Raw genomic sequence first — 22122 nt, 5'->3', positions numbered from 1 at the left:
ATCTTTAAAGTGTAATTAGGGTCAACTTGTGCCAAAGCTGTATTTGAACAGTTAAATTCTGCACGCATACAGGTCTGCAGGTGCGTGTATATGAATAGAGACAGGGAGTTTGTAATGGTCTAGACCTACACACACCTATATTTACAAACACTGCAGAAATCCCACTGTTCCACGACTGGTTCCTAGTGCTTCCCCGTCACTGTAATTCAGTTGCATCATGTGCCATAATCTTTTCCTCCACAGAGTTTTAGGTCACCTGCATACTTGATCGAGGCACAATACAGCTCTTTCCAGTCTTCATAAATATTAATTATGTTAATTAAATATTAAATCAAATAGTAAATCATAATTAAAATTAAAATATTAAACATTTACGGAAGGAGATCCAGTGTTGGTGACTCTGAGAGCACATACGCAGACATTTCCTTCTAGTTAATGTTGTGCCATTTATAATTGTTAGGTAATGGTCCAGCAGCCAATGATGTGTTTCAGACAGCTATCTTCATGTTCAAGTGACATCATTCTTTCTCCTTGAAAGAGATTTGTTGAGCTATATTGAAAGCACTGACAACATTTCTGCAGCAAATTTCTGGTTTGGAGAACGATGATTGCAGCACACAAGACCTGAGAATTATTCTGCTCAAAGCTGAGCTTCCTCCGCAGTTCAAAGGCTGCTGGCCCTGGAACTTGGATTTGGAGTAGTTTAGAACATAGTGAAGGAATGTTGTATTTTAACCTAATCATCGCTGGGAAGGGGGAAACTCCCACCTGATTAAACTTTCTGTTCGTGGAATTTCATCCTACTTGTGGCACTGGAGTTGGTATTTTTATTGACAAACTGTCATGAATTTACATTTGAACATGTAAGTTATAGTAGGATGGGAAAAAGTCAGGTCAGTAATGCCCGTACTGTTTATTTTTTCTCTATTTATGCTGTTTGTTTTGAAGTGTTATAATTTTCACATATTTAACTGATTTTCAAATATTCAACAAACCTGTCAGATTATTTTCACTAAATCACCATTCTGAAGAAAAGTGTAAAGAATTCACATTGTTCCAGCATTAGAATCATAGTGTTTGACAAGATATCCTACCTCTTTTATGAGGAGACAGATCTCAAAAGAGGAATTTTTAAGGATCCTTCCTTATAAAATGTTTCAGCAACTGCATTAATTTGTCGTGTTCCTGTGAACAGGTATTGGGAAAAACCCCATAATTACACTTGTGTTCACCATTTGAATCGCAATTTTTATGCCTTAGGTGGCTGTTTCAGAACCTGTTTCCCAATAGTACATTGTAATCAATTTAATGCATGTTAAAATCTCATTGTTTATTTGGGTACACTTATCAGCTGATGAAATTGCCGCTCATTGAAATTCAGTTGTGAAGTTAGCCATCTTCATCTGCAATCAAGCTGTACAAGTCTTGTTAAAATATTTTATTTATAGTAAAAATAGCTGAGAAGAAATAAACATTAAAAAACAAAATATAAGTGGACAAGAGTGTTACAAAGTAGAAATTTTATGAACCTTGTGCCACACTTTTAAAAGTGATATTTTTGATATCTCCTTTTATGCTTGTTTTTCCAAACATATATGCTCCAAATTGGACCATTGAATATTTGTTTGTTCCTGTAACTTCTATTACATCTTATTGTTTTCCTTCAGTACACTGTTGCTCACTAAGAAATAGTCAAGTTCCCTTTTTAGAATCATTGCTGTATGCAAGTGAAGGAAGGTGGGGAAAAAAGCTTTAAAAATAAAAAAGTCTTGTTTAATGAAAGAGCTGCATGCTAATAACTGCTTGGTTAGGGATATAAATGTATTTTTATGTAAGATATATAGATATAGATAGCGATAAACCTACAGAAGCAGAACTACTGAAATACGAAGGGATCCTTTGCACCAGAAGTTCTGCTGTGTGCTCTAGAATTTCCTTGGGGTTTTACCCTCCATCTCATGAGCTGTTAGAGACAGCAGTAATAGGGGCACCAGGAGGTGCCTCCGGGGCTCTCGGGCTACGTGGATGGCTGATTTCAGGTGCTCTGGGCCTGCCTGGGGCAGAGCCAGGGCCAGGGGCCATGGCCAGGCTGTGCCGTTGGGTTCCGTGCTCAGCGGCATCACCGTTGGCAACCACGGAAGGGTCCCCGGGAGCTCCAGGGACAGCGGCCGGTACCGTTGGCTCTCACTGCGTCTCGAGGCAGCGGCGAGTGCAGCAGGCGAGAGGAAGGCTCTGCTAGACAAGGGTTGGGGCGGCAGGATCGGCAGCCATGGTGAGTTTTGGGGCAGGGGTGAGGGTGCAGGGGCCACCTTGGGCAGAGCAGGTGCCACCACGGGGCTGCAGGGATGTGGCCTGACCTTCCCCTTGAGCTCCCTCTCCCATGCATTCCCAGGGCCCTGCATGTCCTGCCCCTTAGCCCAGGAGCCATCTCCCTCCCAGCCCTGCTGAGCCCCTTCTGTCCCTCTTCCTCCAGACCATCGGTGGAACTCTCACCAAGATCGTGGTGATGCTGGGCGCCTTCTCGTTCCTGTGTAGCAGGGATGACCAGACCGTGAAGGTCACCGAGGAGCTCCTGCGCCAGCACGAGGAGCAGCGCAAGCAGGAGATGGCCATGCTGCAGGAGATGGGGAAGAGGATCCAGGAGGTGCCCGAGATCACCGAGGACAGCCTGTTTCTCTGGGCCATTGAGCAGTGGTGGTTCTGGCCCTCTGTGGAGATTCTCCTGGTGCTCTTTTCTGTCTACAGGTTGCCCAAGCAGGACAGCTCTGCCAACGACAGCTCAGCCTGCGGAGGAGCTCCAGCGGTGCCCGCAAGGAAGAGAAGGATGATGAGGAGGAAGAGGATGCGTGCCGTAGCCGACTTCTTTGAAAAGCTGGATCAAGTCAGCCTTCCAGATGCGTGTCTGGAGTCGAAGCACGGCAGAAGTCAGAGGAGGGTTTGGAAGGGATGGTCAACACATCTGCCATGCTCTTCCCACAAGCGTCTTTTGGACAGAGTTGCAGCCCGGGAACACAGTAATATTCATTCTCAGGCTGTATGTTTCTACGTTCCCAATAGCAGATTGTATTTTAGACGGTTAAGAAGTTTTCATTTTAGGTTAGAATATAAGAATAGTTATGCAGTTGTTCATAGATAGGAAGTAGTGCTATGTAAGCAACAAATGTAATGCTATATAAACATGCTTAGAGTTCAATCTAAGGAATAGAGTAGTAATCATTGTTAGATTATATAGGTTACCTTTCCCAATCTAGATTGTATTTTAGATGTTTAAGAGTTTTCATTTTAAGTATAGTCTATAAGTGTATTATATAGAACATCTTACTATTGTAGGAATATTAGTAAAATTGTTTAAAAATAGGATGTAGAATTTAGAGCTATTAAAGCAAAAAATGTAGCTAACTAAAATACCTAACTAAATGTCCTATGATAGCCACTAAAAGTCTTGTTCATTGTAATGTCCCTAGTACTTTATTAAATTAAACCTTTGTTTTGTTTCAATGTTTGCAAGTTGTAGTTTTTAAAGATGCTAGAATCTGTAAATAAATACATTTGCCTTGTTTCACAAGTGGCGTACTCTTTGGAATTTTGTCCCGTACCCAAGCGGTGTAAGACATTTGTATAGGAAACAGAGGAAGCAATACAATTTCTTCCTTGCAGCGACAGCTGGTTTATTGGAAGAGGTGTTCAGCAGTAGCACGCAGAGCCCGTTGTCACGGAGCCGCCCCTCACGCCGTGAAGGGATGCGCTCTCCAAGGGCCCGAGGCTGCGCTCTCCCACCTTTCCCTCGGGCCGGCAGAGCCGCGGCAGCACGAGGCGCGCACTTGTCCGGCTCCTGCCTGAGAGGGGCCGGCTCCGGGCACGTTTCCGACGGCAGCAGCGGCGGCAGCGGCCCGGGAAGCCGCGTTCCCTCAGGCCAGGTGTCGGAGGGTGCCTTTGCCGAGGCCTGCGGGCAGCACGGGCCCGGAGCTGGCTGGGGCCCGTCTGGGGAGAGCGTTTGAGGCCGCGCAGCCCGGCGGCTCCGGAACGGCCGCGCGGCAGCGGCGGAGGCGGCGCGGGGCGGGAGAGGCGGCGGAGGCCGCGCTGAGCCCGCGCCGGCACCGCCGCGGCTCCGGGCGGGCGGGGAGGCTCCCGGCGAGGGGCCGCAGCTCCCGGGCAGTGCCCGAGATTCCCACCTGCGGCCAGAGCTGCTCCACGAGCTCCCGCCCTGCCGGGCTTCTCTTCTGGGCAAAGGCTGAGCCCAGCGGGGTTTGGCCGCCGCTCCCCCTCTGCCTCCCCACAGGCGGGGCCATCGCGGGAGGGGCTTGGGCCGGGCTTGTTCTCCTGGATGCGGGCAGGCCGCCGCGTTCAGCAGCTTTGTACCTGCTGATTATCGCTATTTAATGCCTGCTGGTCTTTCCTTTCCTTTCCTTTTTCTTTCCTTTCCTTTTTCTTTTTTTTTTGTTTTTTTGTTTTTTGTTATTTTTCCCTTGTGCCTACTCACATTCGCCTCTCCTTGTTGATGAAAAAAGATTGGATAAAATTAAAAGGGGAGCAAACCTCTTTTGGAGTGTCTGGCTCTTAAATTAAAGCAAGAGAGCAGATGAAATAATTTGTACTTTTCCCAAGTCCTGCAGTGAAGTCACAGAGTGCAAATATTGAAATGAATGTCTGCTTCTAGCACTAGAAACAGTTTTGGACTTGATACTATAAAATTGTGAGCAACTGTCCCCACAGTGCAATGAAGATGAATTTAAGGTTATAAATAAATATTACAGTATTCCTAGGTATTAATGCCAATCATGAGCAGGACTGTTGGATCAGAATCAGGTTGCACAAAAAGCATTTGCAGCTTCTGCTGCATTTTGGTTAGGACCATCTGCTGGTTTGGCTGGTGAGAAATGCAAATTGATGAATTTGGGTAGGAATTTTTCATAGCCTTTTTTCATGATGGGTAGAAGCTAGATCGTCATGTATAACGTTTGGGGAGGATTGGAGCAAACCTTTTCCACTTTGATGTCCTTTTTTCTCCCCTGTACTATATAATGCCCAACTTCTGCTTATCCTTTCTATGTTAAATGCATTATGTGCTTCTGAGCTATTTTTTATTTTTGGCTGTTGTGGTTTGACACGGAAAGAGAATTTTTTCCGGAAGGAAGAGGTCAATTTAGATATTGTCCAATTAGAGGTGGACACGCCTCTGAGAACACAGAGGGTTAAAAGCAGAATTCCCAGGGGAACTCGCTCTCTTTGGTTCCGGTCAGCGTGCAGTGTGGGCTCTCCCCTGCCCAGCAACGAGCTGGGCGGGGCAGGGGAAAGCCCCATGGCCTGATAAAGGTAAGGCCGAAGGGTGGAAGGACTGGAACCGGGCTGGCCCCTGCAGATGGAAGGGTGGAAGAAATCTGGGATGTCTCCATTCCCCCCCAGCGGGAAGACAGTGGCAGTTTGTCAGCAATTCCACCGCGAGGAAGGAGGAGCGGGGTGGGGGGGGAAGCTGCAAGGTGCCCAGTCGCGTGGGAGTTGCTGGATGTCTGGGCATCGAGCCGTCCTGGGAGTTTGGACTTTTAACCCTTCCTTGAGAAATGAAAGCTTTGTGAATTTTCCTTTCCCCTCCTCGAATTGAAAGAGAGGAAAGAGGGACACCTTGGACCCTGGGATGTTAGAAGGAGGAATTCTAGATGGAAGGGGGACAAGGAGTGGCTTTGGCTGGACTTTTCCGTGTTAGCCACAACCTGAACCAATCTTCTCCTCCAAGAGGGACTGTGTTTTGGGAGGATGCCAGTGAGTCAAGAGACCTGCTTCAGCTGGGAAAAAAGACAAAATTGGAGTGAACAGAGAAAAGGTTAGGGGGTTTGTGGTGGCACCCCCTTGTCCTGGAAAGGAAAGAGAAGAGAAGAAGATCTCTGTTCTTGAGCCCTCGGCCCCAGGGGAAAATGGGGGGGACTGTGGTCCCAAACAATGAAAAACTGAACTGTTGTTTTCTCCCCTCTTGGCAGGGCATCCTTGAAAGGAAAAATCCTAAAAGCAGTCTGTCCATCCATGCATTTGGTGGTGAGAGCACTGTGCATGGAAAGGAGAAGGGTCACCATGGCAAACTTTTCCTCCGGGCGGTGCCATGTGTGACATGGAAGCACAGGATGTGGAGCTGTGTTTCCTTGGGGGCTCTGTGGCACAGGAGAGACTCTGTTCCCTCGATGGACTGAGTATTGATTGTTTGGGGGGTGGAAACCTGATTGGGGTCGAGATTGTGTCTCACTGTGGTTTGTTGAAGTTGGGTGGTGGGGGGAGGAATGTTTTGCAAGGTTTTCATTTGATCTTTGTGTGGTTTTTCTTTCCTTCTTTAGTTTTTTCTTTTGTAGTAGTAGTTTAATACAGTTTTTTTCTATTATTAAGCTTGGGCCTGCTTTGCTCTGTTCTAGACTCCACAGCATTCAAGGGAGGGATCACATTTTCATGGGGGCACTGGCATTGTGCCAGTGTCAAACCATGACATTGGAGAATAAGTTAAACAACACAGCACAAAACTCTTGCAGCTATCAGCTATGATTATATCCTTTCTTCATTAGGGGTGAGAGCCAATAATACGTAGCAGATGAGATTAATCCAATGGATTAACGGCCCGCACAAGGGAAAACAAGATATTAAGTATTCACCAAGTTCCTTTTATGGTTGTCAGACTGACCTTAAAAATGTTACCTGTCAAAATGAATGTGTCCTGAAGCATATGAAGATATTTTGTTACACTTCCAGAGAGGGGTTAACACACATTTTTGAGGAGCCTGAGAAACACCTTCAAGTGACCATAGATGGTAAATTAAGGTCCCATTCAGGGGCTATGAAGGAAGGCCTTCCTTCCGTGGATGCTTCCTTCCAGTGCCTGCTGCTTCTGAGCCAGCAGAAACCCCTTTTTGAGCAAAACACGCATTTGCTGCATATAACCTGTGTCCTCCTCTTCCTTTTACAGGGCATGCACTGAGCATGAGGACATCTGCTCCTGTTACCTTTCAACAAGGCAGAAATGTCACATTCTGTGAGTTTAACTCAGCTCAGGCTGGGGCTAAACATTATCTTGGCAACACAATGACCCGCTTCATAAAAGCAAGCTGAGACACTTTCATAATATTGTAGCTAATGACATTTCATCTGACTGTTTCTGCATTTAATTTTTCAGTTACAGATGCAATTTTGTTTACTAGGGTGAGGGTAGGAGTCATCATTTTTAAACTAGGTTCATATTCCTGAAGAGCAGAGCTCTTACATGGTGCTGAACTAGTGATTTTGTTAATATTCCATTTCCAGAGTTTCTTGTTCTTGTTCAGGTTTTGCTTTGGAGCACAACCTGAAAAAATCCTTATAAGTAGCTTTAAAAACTTTTAAGTACCAATGTAAACATGGTGAGAAACTCCCTGGGATTTTTTCCAGTTGTGAGAAAATATTATCTTTGGAGATAAATACAGGAAATTTTCCGATAGAATATAGGCATGTGTGTGTCTGTACATTGCACCTTGCCTGTATCAGGGGGAAAGAGACCGCAGTAAAGGGAGTTTATAGAGAGCCAATAAATAAGGGCAATTTCAAAGCAACGATTCATTACATTGATATTCAGCAATAATACAATACCATGAGCAATGGGTAGTTCTTAATTGCTGTCAGTCGTTAGCAACAGGTGTCCAGTGGAGGAGTTCTTAAGTTTCCCATAAAATGCCAGGGGAAGGAAGCCCATGGCCCAGTCCCATACAGGCTGCACTGATAGTCCTTGATGGTCCCACTTGCAGAAATCAGAGGTGAAAGCTCATCAGCAAGAAAAGCTGGAAATGAAGGAGGATTTTTTTGTTTTTTGCGGCCTGCAGTTTTTCATCTGTCCTTAGTGGTTTATTTTTCCCACAGCATCTTGTCACAGTTCTTTTCACTTTGTAGTCTTGGAATTCTGGTTTTTGCCAGGCATGCTTCTCCCTTACTCCGCAGGATCACTTTGGTTTGATGAGACGTTTTCTGCAGGATAAATTTGGTTTTCCTGGACATCCTTCCTGCCTGCTCTTCATGCTTTGTCTTCTGTGCCGATTTTACTGCTTGCGGATGTTTTCCTCTACACTATTTGTGCAGTTGTACCCTAAATCTCTGGATGCCCAATTAGCAGTATATGTGTACAAACATACATGTGTATTCATTGATTGAGTTATTTGTTAGCTGTGTTACATAAAAGGTTGGTTGCTTGGTATTGTTATTCTGATTGTCACTGTGTTACAAGAGCCTTTCTGACTCCCCATGGTTCGGTTGTTTTAGTTTTCTGAGGTCTAGGTTGGAGACAAACTAATCTTACTGATATTTTAGTCTGGTTTTATTCTAGGGACTCATCACGCCTGTAGTCTGAAACTTTGGAAAAGTCTGCTTTTTGTTTCTTCCAGTTAATATTTTGTTACTTGGTGCTTACTGGACAGAAAGAAAAAATGTTAGATCTGTTTTGTCTTGCTGTTCAGTTAGAATGTCCTTATTTCCTGTCTCTCTTAACCTTTCCGTGTTTTGCTCCACCCTCACTATGCCTAAAAACATCCCTTCAGTATCTGGATTGTGTAGATTCTAAGTGGAATCAGTGAGATTTTTTTTTCCAGTAATGCTTTGGAATTAAGCCCCCAACCTTTTTTTTTTGCTTACATTACCTCCTTCCTTTAGGCAGAATTCTCTGCTCAAGAATCTTTAAAGTGTAATTAGGGTCAACTTGTGCCAAAGCTGTATTTGAACAGTTAAATTGTGCACGCATACAGGTCTGTAGGTGTGTGTATATGAATAGAGACAGGGAGTTTGTAATGGTCTAGACCTACACACACCTGTATTTACAAACACTGCAGAAATCCCACTGTTCCACGACTGGTTCCTAGTGCTTCCCCGTCACCGAAATTCAGTTGCATCACATGCCATATCTTTTCCTCCACAGAGTTTTAGATCACCTGCATACTTGATCGAGGCACAATACAGCTCTTTCCAGTCTTCATAAATATTAATTATGTTAATTAAATATTAAATCAAATAGTAAATCATAATTAAAGGTAAAATATTAAACATTTACCGAAGGAGATCCAGTGTTGGTGACTCTGAGAGCTCATAGGCAGACATTTCCTTCTAGTTAATGTTGTGCCATTTATAATTGTTAGGTAATGGTCCAGCAGCCAATGATGTGTTTCAGACAGCTATCTTCATGTTCAAGTGACATCATTTTTCTCCTTGAAAGAGATTTGTTGAGCTATATTGAAAGCACTGACAACATTTCTGCAGCAAATTTCTGGTTTGGAGAACGATGATTGCAGCACACAAGACCTGAGAATTATTCTGCTCAAAGCTGAGCTTCCTCCGCAGTTCAAAGGCTGCTGGCCCTGGAACTTGGATTTGGAGTAGTTTAGAACATAGTGAAGGAATGTTCTATTTTAACCTAATCATCGCTGGGAAGGGGGAAACTCCCACCTGATTAAACTTCCTGTTCTTGGAATTTCATCCTACTTGTGGCACTGGAGTTGATATTTTTATTGACAAACCGTCATGAATTTGCATTTGAACATGTAAGTTATAGTAGGATGGGAAAAAGTCAGGTCAGTAATGCCCGTACTGTTTATTTTTTCTCTATTTATGCTGTTTGTTTTGAAGTGTTATAATTTTCACATATTTAACTGATTTTCAAATATTCAACAAACCTGTCAGATTATTTTCACTAAATCACCATTCTGAAGAAAAGTGTAAAGAATTCACACAGTTCCAGCATCAGAATCATAGTGTTTGACAAGATATCCTACCTCTTTTATGAGGAGACAGATCTCAAAAGAGGAATTTTTAAGGATCCTTCCTTATAAAATGTTTCAGCAACTGCATTAATTTGTCGTGTTCCTGTGAACAGGTATTGGGAAAAACCCCATAATTACACTTGTGTTCACCATTTGAATCGCAATTTTTATGCCTTAGGTGGCTGTTTCAGAACCTGTTTCCCAATAGTACATTGTAATCAATTTAATGCATGTTAAAATCTCATTGTTTATTTGGGTACACTTATCAGCTGATGAAATTGCCGCTCATTGAAATTCAGTTGTGAAGTTAGCCATCTTCATCTGCAATCAAGCTGTACAAGTCTTGTTAAAATATTTTATTTATAGTAGAAATATATGAGAAGAAATAAACATCAAAAAAAATATAAGTGGACAAGAGTGTTACAAAGTAGAAATTTTATGAACCTTGTGCCACACTTTTAAAAGTGATATTTTTGATATCTCCTTTTATGCTTGTTTTTCCAAACATATATGCTCCAAATTGGACCATTGAATATTTGTTTGTTCCTATAACTTCTATTACATCTTATTGTTTTCCTTCAGTACACTGTTGCTCACTAAGAAATAGTCAAGTTCCCTTTTTAGAATCATTGCTGTATGCAAGTGAAGGAAGATGGGGAAAAAAGCTTTAAAAATTAAAAAGTCTTGTTTAATGAAAGAGCTGCATGCTAATAACTGCTTGGTTAGGGATATAAATGTATTTTTATGAATGATATATAAATATAGATATCTATAAACCTACAGAAGCAGAACTACTGAAATACGAAGGGATCCTTTGCACCAGAAGTTCTGCTGTGTGCTCTAGAATTTCCTTGGGGTTTTACCCTCCATCTCATGAGCTGTTAGAGACAGCAGTAATAGGGGCACCAGGAGGTGCCTCCGGGGCTCTCGGGCTACGTGGATGGCTGATTTCAGGTGCTCTGGGCCTGCCTGGGGCAGAGCCAGGGCCAGGGGCCATGGCCAGGCTGTGCCGTTGGGTTCCGTGCTCAGCGGCATCACCGTTGGCAACCACGGAAGGGTCCCCGGGAGCTCCAGGGACAGCGGCCGGTACCGTTGGCTCTCACTGCGTCTCGAGGCAGCGGCGAGTGCAGCAGGCGAGAGGAAGGCTCTGCTGGACAAGGGTTGGGGCGGCAGGATCGGCAGCCATGGTGAGTTTTGGGGCAGGGGTGAGGGTGCAGGGGCCACCTTGGGCAGAGCAGGTGCCACCACGGGGCTGCAGGGATGTGGCCTGACCTTCCCCTTGAGCTCCCTCTCCCATGCATTCCCAGGGCCCTGCATGTCCTGCCCCTTAGCCCAGGAGCCATCTCCCTCCCAGCCCTGCTGAGCCCCTTCTGTCCCTCTTCCTCCAGACCATCGGTGGAACTCTCACCAAGATCGTGGTGATGCTGGGCGCCTTCTCGTTCCTGTGTAGCAGGGATGACCAGACCGTGAAGGTCACCGAGGAGCTCCTGCGCCAGCACGAGGAGCAGCGCAAGCAGGAGATGGCCATGCTGCAGGAGATGGGGAAGAGGATCCAGGAGGTGCCCGAGATCACCGAGGACAGCCTGTTTCTCTGGGCCATTGAGCAGTGGTGGTTCTGGCCCTCTGTGGAGATTCTCCTGGTGCTCTTTTCTGTCTACAGGTTGCCCAAGCAGGACAGCTCTGCCAACGACAGCTCAGCCTGCAGAGGAGCTCCAGCGGTGCCCGCAAGGAAGAGAAGGATGACGAGGAGGAAGAGGATGCGTGCCGTAGCCGACTTCTTTGACAAGCTGGATCAAGTCAGCCTTCCAGATGCGTGTCTGGAGTCGAAGAACGGCAGAAGTCAGAGGAGGGTTTGGAAGGGATGGCCAACATATCTGCCAAGCCCTTCCCACAAGCGATTTTGGGACAGAGTTGCAGCCAGGGAACACAGTAGTATTCATTCTTAGGCTGTGTGTTTTTATGTTCCCAATACCAGATAGTATTTTAGACGGTTAAGAAGTTTTCATTTTAGGTATAGCGTATAAGAATAGTATTTCAATTGTTCATAAATAGGAAGTAGTGCTATTGAAGCAGCAAATGTAAGGCTATATAAGTACGCATAGAGTTCAATCTAAGGAATAGAGTAGTAATCATTGTTAGATTATATAGTTTACCTTTCCCAATCCACATTGTATTTTAAATGTTTAAGAGTTTTCATTTTAAGTATAGACTGTAAGTGTATTATATAAAATATCTTACTAATATAGGAATATTAGTAAAATTGTTTATAAATAGGATGTAGGATGTGCTGTGCTATCCACTAAAAGTCTTGTTCATTGTAATGTCCCTAGTTCTTTACTCAATTAAACCTTTGTTTTGTTTCAATGTTTGCAAGTTGTAGTTTTTAAAGATGTTAGAATCTGTAAATAAATACATTTGCCTTGTTTCACAAGTGACTGTACTTGATGGAATTTTGTCCCGTACCCCAGCGGTGTAAGACATTTTTGTAGGAAACAAAGGAAGCAATACAATTTCTTCCTTGCAGCGACAGCTGGTTTATTGGAAGAGGTGTTCAGCAGTAGCACGCAGAGCCCGTTGTCACGGAGCCGCCCCTCACGCCGTGAAGGGATGCGCTCTCCAAGGGCCCGAGGCTGCGCTCTCCCACCTTTCCCTCGGGCCGGCAGAGCCGCGGCAGCACGAGGCGCGCACTTGTCCGGCTCCTGCCTGAGAGGGGCCGGCTCCGGGCACGTTTCTGACGGCAGCAGCGGCGGCAGCGGCCCGGGAAGCCGCGTTCCCTCAGGCCAGGTGTCGGAGGGTGCCTTTGCCGAGGCCTGCGGGCAGCACGGGCCCGGAGCTGGCTGGGGCCCGTCTGGGGAGAGCGTTTGAGGCCGCGCAGCCCGGCGGCTCCGGAACGGCCGCGCGGCAGCGGCGGAGGCGGCGCGGGGCGGGAGAGGCGGCGGAGGCCGCGCTGAGCCCGCGCCGGCACCGCCGCGGCTCCGGGCGGGCGGGGAGGCTCCCGGCGAGGGGCCGCAGCTCCCGGGCAGTGCCCGAGATTCCCACCTGCGGCCAGAGCTGCTCCACGAGCTCCCGCCCTGCCGGGCTTCTCTTCTGGGCAAAGGCTGAGCCCAGCGGGGTTTGGCCGCCGCTCCCCCTCTGCCTCCCCACAGGCGGGGCCATCGCGGGAGGGGCTTGGGCCGGGCTTGTTCTCCTGGATCCGGGCAGGCCGCCGCGTTCAGCAGCTTTGTACCTGCTGATTATCGCTATTTAATGCCTGCTGCTCTTTCCTTTCCTTTTTATTTTCTATTTTTTTTTTTTTTTTGTTTTTTGTTATTTTTCCTTTGTGCCTACTCACATTCGCCTCTCCTTGTTGATGAAAAAAGATTGGATAAAATTAAAAGGGGAGCAAACCTCTTTTGGAGTGTCCGTCTCTTAAATTAAAGCAAGAGAGTAGATGAAATAATTTGTACTTTTCCCAAGTCCTGCAGTGAAGTCACAGAGTGCTAATATTGAAATGAATGTCTGCTCCTAGCACTAGAAACAGCTTTGGACTTGATATTATAAAATTGTGAGCAACTGCCCCCAGAGTGCAATGAAGATGAATGTAAGGTTATAAATAAATATTACAGTATTCCTAGGTATTAACGCCAATCATGAGCAGGACTTTTGGATCAGAATCAGGTTGCACAAAAAGCATTTGCAGCTTCTGCTGGATTTTGGTTAGGACCATCTGCTCGTTTGGCTGGTGAGAAATGCAAATTGATGAATTTGGGTAGGAATTTTTCATAGCCTTTTTTCATGATGGGTAGAAGCTAGATCGTCATGTATAACATTTGGGGAGGATTGGAGCAAACCTTTTCCACTTTGATGTCCTTTTTTCTCCCCTGTACTATATAATGCCCAACTTCTGCTTATCCTTTCTATGTTAAATGCATTATGTGCTTCTGAGCTATTTTTTATTTTTGGCTGTTGTGGTTTGACACGGAAAGAGAATTTTTTCCGGAAGGAAGAGGTCAATTTAGATATTGACCAATTAGAGGTGGACACGCCTCTGAGAACACAGAGGGTTAAAAGCAGAATTCCCAGGGGAACTCGCTCTCTTTGGTTCCGGTCAGCGTGCAGTGTGGGCTCTCCCCTGCCCAGCAACGAGCTGGGCGGGGCAGGGGAAAGCCCCATGGCCTGATAAAGGTAAGGCCGAAGGGTGGAAGGACTGGAACCGGGCTGGCCCCTGCAGATGGAAGGGTGGAAGAAATCTGGGATGTCTCCATTCCCCCCCAGCGGGAAGACAGCGGCAGTTTGTCAGCAATTCCACCGCGAGGAAGGAGGAGCGGGGCGGGGGGGCGAAGCTGCGAGGTGCCCAGTCGCGTGGGAGTTGCTGGATGTCTGGGCATCGAGCCGTCCTGGGAGTTTGGACTTTTAACCCTTCCTTGAGAAATGAAAGCTTTGTGAATTTTCCTTTCCCCTCCTCGAATTGAAAGAGAGGAAAGAGGGACACCTTGGACCCTGGGATGTTAGAAGGAGGAATTCTAGATGGAAGGGGGACAAGGAGTGGCTTTGGCTGGACTTTTCCGTGTTAGCCACAACCTGAACCAATCTTCTCCTCCAAGAGGGACTGTGTTTTGGGAGGATGCCAGTGAGTCAAGAGACCTGCTTCAGCTGGGAAAAAAGACAAAATTGGAGTGAACAGAGAAAAGGTTAGAGGGTTTGCGGTGGCACCCCCTTGTCCTGGAAAGGAAAGAGAAGAGAAGATCTCTGTTCTTGAGCCCTCGGCCCCAGGGGAAAATGGGGGGGACTGTGGTCCCAAACAATGAAAAACTGAACTGTTGTTTTCTCCCCTCTTGGCAGGGCATCCTTGAAAGGAAAAATCCTAAAAGCAGTCTGTCCATCCATGCATTTGGTGGTGAGAGCACTGTGCATGGAAAGGAGAAGGGTCACCATGGCAAACTTTTCCTCCGGGCGGTGCCATGTGTGACATGGAAGCACAGGATGTGGAGCTGTGTTTCCTTGGGGGGTCTGTGGCACAGGAGAGACTCTGTTCCCTCGATGGACTGAGTATTGATTGTTTGGGGGGTGGAAACCTGATTGGGGTCGAGATTGTGTCTCACTGTGGTTTGTTGAAGTTGGGTGGTGGGGGGAGGAATGTTTTGCAAGGTTTTCATTTGATCTTTGTGTGGTTTTTCTTTCCTTCTTTAGTTTTCTCTTTTCTTTTGTAGTAGTAGTTTAATACAGTTTTTTTTCTGTTATTATTAAGCTTGGGCCTGATTTGCTCTGTTCTAGACTCCACTTCACAGCATTCAAGGGAGGGATCACATTTTCATGGGGGCACTGGCATTGTGCCAGTGTCAAACCATGACATTGGAGAATAAGTTAAACAACACAGCACAAAACTCTTGCAGCTAACAGCTATGATTATATCCTTTCTTCATTAGGGGTGAGAGCCAATAATACGTAGCAGATGAGATTAATCCAATGGATTAACGGCCCGCACAAGGGAAAACAAGATACTAAGTATTCACCAAGTTCCTTTTATGGTTGTCAGACTGACCTTAAAAATGTTACCTGTCAAAATGAATGTGTCCTGAAGCATATGAAGATATTTTTTTACACTTCCAGAGAGGGGTTAACACACATTTTTGAGGAGCCTGAGAAACACCTTCAAGTGACCATAGATGGTAAATTAAGGTCCCATTCAGGGGCTATGAAGGAAGGCCTTCCTTCCGTGGATGCTTCCTTCCAGTGCCTGCTGCTTCTGAGCCAGCAGAAACCCCTTTATGAGCAAAACACGCATTTGCTGCATATAACCTGTGTCCTCCTCTTCCTTTTACAGGGCATGCACTGAGCATGAGGACATCTGCTCCTGTTACCTTTCAACAAGGCAGAAATGTCACATTCTGTGAGTTTAACTCAGCTCAGGCTGGGGCTAAACATTATCTTGGCAACACAATGACCCGCTTCATAAAAGCAAGCTGAGACACTTTCATAATATTGTAGCTAATGACATTTCATCTGACTGTTTCTGCATTTCATTTTTCAGTTACAGATGCAATTTTGTTTACTAGGGTGAGGGTAGGAGTCATCATTTTTAAACTAGGTTCATATTTCTGAAGAGCAGAGCTCTTACATGGTGCTGAACTAGTGATTTTGTTAATATTCCATTTCCAGAGTTTCTTGTTCTTGTTCAGGTTATGCTTTGGAGCACAACCTGAAAAAATCCTTATAAGTAGCTTTAAAAACCTTTAAGTACCAATGTAAACATGGTGAGAAACTCCCTGGGATTTTTTCCAGTTGTTACAAAATGTTATCTTTGGAGATAAATACCGGAAATTTTCCGATAGAATATATGCATGTGTGTTTCTGTACATTGCACCTTGCCTGTATCAGGGGGAAAGAGGCCGCAGTAAAGGGAGTGTTTATAGAGAGCCAATAAATAAGGGCAATTTCAAAGCAACGATTCATTACATTGATATCCAGCAATAATACAATACCATGAGCAATGGGTAGTCCTTAATTGCTGTCAGTCGTTAGCAACAGGTGTCCAGTGGAGGAGTTCTTAAGTTTCCCATAAAATGCCAGTGGAAGGATACCCATGGCCCAGTCCCATACAGGCTGCACTGATAGCCCTTGATGGTCCCACTTGCAGAAATCAGAGGTGAAAGCTCGTCAGCAAGAAAAGCTGGAAATGAAGGAGGATATTTTTGTTTTTTGCGGCCTGCAGTTTTTCGTCTGTCCTTAGTGGTTTCTTTTTCCCACAGCATCTTGTCACAGTTCTTTTCACTTAGTAGTCTTGGAATTCTGGTTTTTGCCAGGCATGCTTCTCCCTTACTTCGCAGGATCACTTTGGTTTGATGAGACACTTTCTGCATTTTCTGCAGGATAAATTTGGTTTTCCTGGACATCCTTCCTGCCTGCTCTTCATGCTTTGTCTTCTGTGCCAATTTTACTGCTTGCGGATGTTTTCCTCTACACTATTTGTGCAGTTGTACCCTAAATATCTGGATGCCCAATTTGCAGTATATGTGTACAAACATACATGTGTATTCATTGATTGATTTATTTGTTAGCTGTGTTACATAAAAGGTTGGTTACTTGGTATTGTTATTCTGATTGTTACTGTGTTACAAGAGCCTTACTGACTCCCCATGGTTCGGTTGTTTTAGTTTTCTGAGGTCTAGGTTGGAGACAAACTAATATTACTGATATTTTAGTCTGGTTTTATTCTAGGGACTCATCATGCCTGTAAGTCTGAAACTTTGGAAAAGTCTGCTTTTTGTTTCTTCCAGTTAATATTTTGTTACTTGATACTTACTGGACAGAAAGAAAAAGATGTTAGATCTTTTTTGTCTTGCTGTTCAGTTAGAATGTCCTTATTTCCTGTCTCTCTTAACCTTTCAGTGTTTTGCTCCACCCTCACTATGCCTAAAAGCATCCCTTCAGTATCTGGATTGTGTAGATTCTAAGTGGAATCAGTGAGATTTTTTTTTCCAGTAATGCTTTGGAATTAAGCCCCCAGCCTTTTTCTTTTGCTTACATTACCTCCTTCCTTTAGGCAGAGTTCTCTGCTCAAGAATCTTTAAAGTGTAATTAGGGTCAACTTGTGCCAAAGCTGTATTTGAACAGTTAAATTGTGCATGCATACAGGTCTGTAGGTGCGTGTATATGAATAGAGACAGGGAGTTTGTAATGGTCTAGACCTACACACACCTATATTTACAAACACTGCAGAAATCCCACTGTTCCACGACTGGTTCCTAGTGCTTCCCCGTCACCGTAATTCAGTTGCATCACGTGCCATAATCTTTTCCTCCACAGAGTTTTAGGTCACCTGCATACTTGATCGAGGCACAATACAGCTCTTTCCAGTCTTCATAAATATTAATTATGTTAATTAAATATTAAATCAAATAGTAAATCATAATTAAAGGTAAAATATTAAACATTTACGGAAGGAGATCCAGTGTTGGTGACTCTGAGAGCACATATGCAGACATTTCCTTCTAGTTAATGTTGTGCCATTTATAATTGTTAGGTAATGGTCCAGCAGCCAATGATGTGTTTCAGACAGCTATCTTCATGTTCAAGTGACATCATTCTTTCTCCTTGAAAGAGATTTGTTGAGCTATATTGAAAGCACTGACAACATTTCTGCAGCAAATTTCTGGTTTGGAGAACGATGATTGCAGCACACAAGACCCGAGAATTATTCTGCTCAAAGCTGAGCTTCCTCCGCAGTTCAAAGGCTGCTGGCCCTGGAACTTGGATTTGGAGTAGTTTAGAACATAGTGAAGGAATGTTGTATTTTAACCTAATCATCGCTGGGAAGGGGGAAACTCCCACCTGATTAAACTTTCTGTTCGTGGAATTTCATCCTACTTGTGGCACTGGAGTTGGTATTTTTATTGACAAACTGTCATGAATTTACATTTGAACATGTAAGTTATAGTAGGATGGGAAAAAGTCAGGTCAGTAATGCCCGTACTGTTTATTTTTTCTCTATTTATGCTGTTTGTTTTGAAGTGTTATAATTTTCACATATTTAACTGATTTTCAAATATTCAACAAACCTGTCAGATTATTTTCACTAAATCACCATTCTGAAGAAAAGTGTAAAGAATTCACATTGTTCCAGCATTAGAATCATAGTGTTTGACAAGATATCCTACCTCTTTTATGAGGAGACAGATCTCAAAAGAGGAATTTTTAAGGATCCTTCCTTATAAAATGTTTCAGCAACTGCATTAATTTGTCGTGTTCCTGTGAACAGGTATTGGGAAAAACCCCATAATTACACTTGTGTTCACCATTTGAATCGCAATTTTTATGCCTTAGGTGGCTGTTTCAGAACCTGTTTCCCAATAGTACATTGTAATCAGTTTAATGCATGTTAAAATCTCATTGTTTATTTGGGTACACTTATCAGCTGATGAAATTGCCGCTCATTGAAATTCAGTTGTGAAGTTAGCCATCTTCATCTGCAATCAAGCTGTACAAGCCTTGTTAAAATATTTTATTTATAGTAAAAATATCTGAGAAGAAATAAACATAAAAAAAAATATAAGTGGACAAGAGTGTTACAAAGTAGAAATTTTATGAACCTTGTGCCACACTTTTAAAAGTGATATTTTTGATATCTCCTTTTATGCTTGTTTTTCCAAACATATATGCTCCAAATTGGACCATTGAATATTTGTTTGTTCCTGTAACTTCTATTACATCTTATTGTTTTCCTTCAGTACACTGTTGCTCACTAAGAAATAGTCAAGTTCCCTTTTTAGAATCATTGCTGTATGCAAGTGAAGGAAGGTGGGGAAAAAAGCTTTAAAAATAAAAAAGTCTTGTTTAATGAAAGAGCTGCATGCTAATAACTGCTTGGTTAGGGATATAAATGTATTTTTATGTAAGATATATAGATATAGATAGCGATAAACCTACAGAAGCAGAACTACTGAAATACGAAGGGATCCTTTGCACCAGAAGTTCTGCTGTATGCTCTAGAATTTCCTTGGGGTTTTACCCTCCATCTCATGAGCTGTTAGAGACAGCAGTAATAGGGGCACCAGGAGGTGCCTCCGGGGCTCTCGGGCTACGTGGATGGCTGATTTCAGGTGCTCTGGGCCTGCCTGGGGCAGAGCCAGGGCCAGGGGCCATGGCCAGGCTGTGCCGTTGGGTTCCGTGCTCAGCGGCATCACCATTGGCAACCACGGAAGGGTCCCCGGGAGCTCCAGGGACAGCGGCCGGTACCGTTGGCTCTCGCTGCGTCTCGAGGCAGCGGCAAGTGCAGCAGGCGAGAGGAAGGCTCTGCTGGACAAGGGTTGGGGCGGCAGGATCGGCAGCCATGGTGAGTTTTGGGGCAGGGGTGAGGGTGCAGGGGCCACCTTGGGCAGAGCAGGGGCCACCACGGGGCTGCAGGGATGTGGCCTGACCTTCCCCTTGAGCTCCCTCTCCCATGCATTCCCAGGGCCCTGCATGTCCTGCCCCTTAGCCCAGGAGCCATCTCCCTCCCAGCCCTGCTGAGCCCCTTCTGTCCCTCTTCCTCCAGACCATCGGTGGAACTCTCACCAAGATCGTGGTGATGCTGGGCACCTTCTCGTTCCTGTGTAGCAGGGATGACCAGACCGTGAAGGTCACCGAGGAGCTCCTGCGCCAGCACGAGGAGCAGCGCAAGCAGGAGATGGCCATGCTGCAGGAGATGGGGAAGAGGATCCAGGAGGTGCCCGAGATCACCGAGGACAGCCTGTTTCTCTGGGCCATTGAGCAGTGGTGGTTCTGGCCCTCTGTGGAGATTCTCCTGGTGCTCTTTTCTGTCTACAGGTTGCCCAAGCAGGACAGCTCTGCCAACGACAGCTCAGCCTGCGGAGGAGCTCCAGCGGTGCCCGCAAGGAAGAGAAGGATGACGAGGAGGAAGAGGATGCGTGCCGTAGCCGACTTCTTTGACAAGCTGGATCAAGTCAGCCTTCCAGATGCGTGTCTGGAGTCGAAGCACGGCAGAAGTCAGAGGAGGGTTTGGAAGGGATGGTCAACGCATCTTCCAAGCCCTTCCCACAAGCGATTTTGGGACAGAGTTGCAGCCAGGGAACACAGTAGTATTCATTCTTAGGCTGTGTGATTTTATGTTCCCAATACCAGATAGTATTTTAGATGGTTAAGAAGTTTTTACTTTAGCTATAGCGTATAAGAATAGTAATGCAATTGTTCATAATTAGGAAGTAGTTCTATTGAAGCAGCAAATGTAATGCTATATAAATATGCTTAGAGTACAATCTAAGGAATAGAGTAGTAATCATTGTTAGATTATATAGGTTACCTTTCCCAATCTAGATTGTATATTAGATGTTTAAGAGTTTTCATTTTAAGTATAGTCTATAAGTGTATTATATAGAACATCTTACTAATATAGGAATATTAGTAAAATTGTTTAAAAATAGGACGTAGAATTTAGAGCTATTAAAGTAAAAAATGTAGCTAACTAAAATACCTAATTAAATGTCCTATGATAGCCACTAAAAGTCTTGTTCATTGTAATGTCCCTAGTACTTTACTCAATTAAACCTTTGTTTTGTTTCAATATTTGCAAGTTGTAGTTTTTAAAGATGCTAGAATCTGTAAATAAATACATTTGCCTTGTTTCACAAGTGTCGTACTTGATGGAATTTTGTCCCGTACCCCAGCGGTGTAAGACATTTTTATAGGAAACAAAGGAAGCAATACAATTTCTTCCTTGCAGCGACAGCTGGTTTATTGGAAGAGGTGTTCAGCAGTAGCACGCAGAGCCCGTTGTCACGGAGCCGCCCCTCACGCCGTGAAGGGATGCGCTCTCCAAGGGCCCGAGGCTGCGCTCTCCCACCTTTCCCTCGGGCCGGCAGAGCCGCGGCAGCACGAGGCGCGCACTTGTCCGGCTCCTGCCTGAGAGGGGCCGGCTCCGGGCACGTTTCCGACGGCAGCAGCGGCGGCAGCGGCCCGGGAAGCCACGTTCCCTCAGGCCAGGTGTCGGAGGGTGCCTTTGCCGAGGCCTGCGGGCAGCACGGGCCCGGAGCTGGCTGGGGCCCGTCTGGGGAGAGCGTTTGAGGCCGCGCAGCCCGGCGGCTCCGGAACGGCCGCGCGGCAGCGGCGGAGGCGGCGCGGGGCGGGAGAGGCGGCGGAGGCCGCGCTGAGCCCGCGCCGGCACCGCCGCGGCTCCGGGCGGGCGGGGAGGCTCCCGGCGAGGGGCCGCAGCTCCCGGGCAGTGCCCGAGATTCCCACCTGCGGCCAGAGCTGCTCCACGAGCTCCCGCCCTGCCGGGCTTCTCTTCTGGGCAAAGGCTGAGCCCAGCGGGGTTTGGCCGCCGCTCCCCCTCTGCCTCCCCACAGGCGGGGCCATCGCGGGAGGGGCTTGGGCCGGGCTTGTTCTCCTGGATCCGGGCAGGCCGCCGCGTTCAGCAGCTTTGTACCTGCTGATTATCGCTATTTAATGCCTGCTGCTCTTTCCTGTCCTTTCCTTCTTCTTTTTTTTTGTTTTTTGTTTTTTGTTATTTTTCCCTTGTGCCTACTCACATTCGCCTCTCCTTGTTGATGAAAAAAGATTGGATAAAATTAAAAGGGGAGCAAACCTCTTTTGGAGTGTCCGGCTCTTAAATTAAAGCAAGAGAGCAGATGAAATAATTTGTACTTTTCCCAAGTCCTGCAGTGAAGTCACAGAGTGCTAATATTGAAATGAATGTCTGCTTCCAGCACTAGAAACAGTTTTGGACTTGATACTATAAAATTGTGAGCAACTGTCCCCACAGTGCAATGAAGATGAATTTAAGGTTATAAATAAATATTACAGTATTCCTAGGTATTAATGCCAATCATGAGCAGGACTGTTGGATCAGAATCAGGTTGCACAAAAAGCATTTGCAGCTTCTGCTGCATTTTGGTTAGGACCA

This window comes from Lonchura striata, chromosome 13 (assembly GCF_046129695.1).
Source record: "Lonchura striata isolate bLonStr1 chromosome 13, bLonStr1.mat, whole genome shotgun sequence".
Lineage (NCBI taxonomy): Eukaryota > Metazoa > Chordata > Aves > Passeriformes > Estrildidae > Lonchura > Lonchura striata.
The sequence above is the reverse complement of the archived record's forward strand: the minus strand, read 5'-3'. Positions refer to the sequence as shown.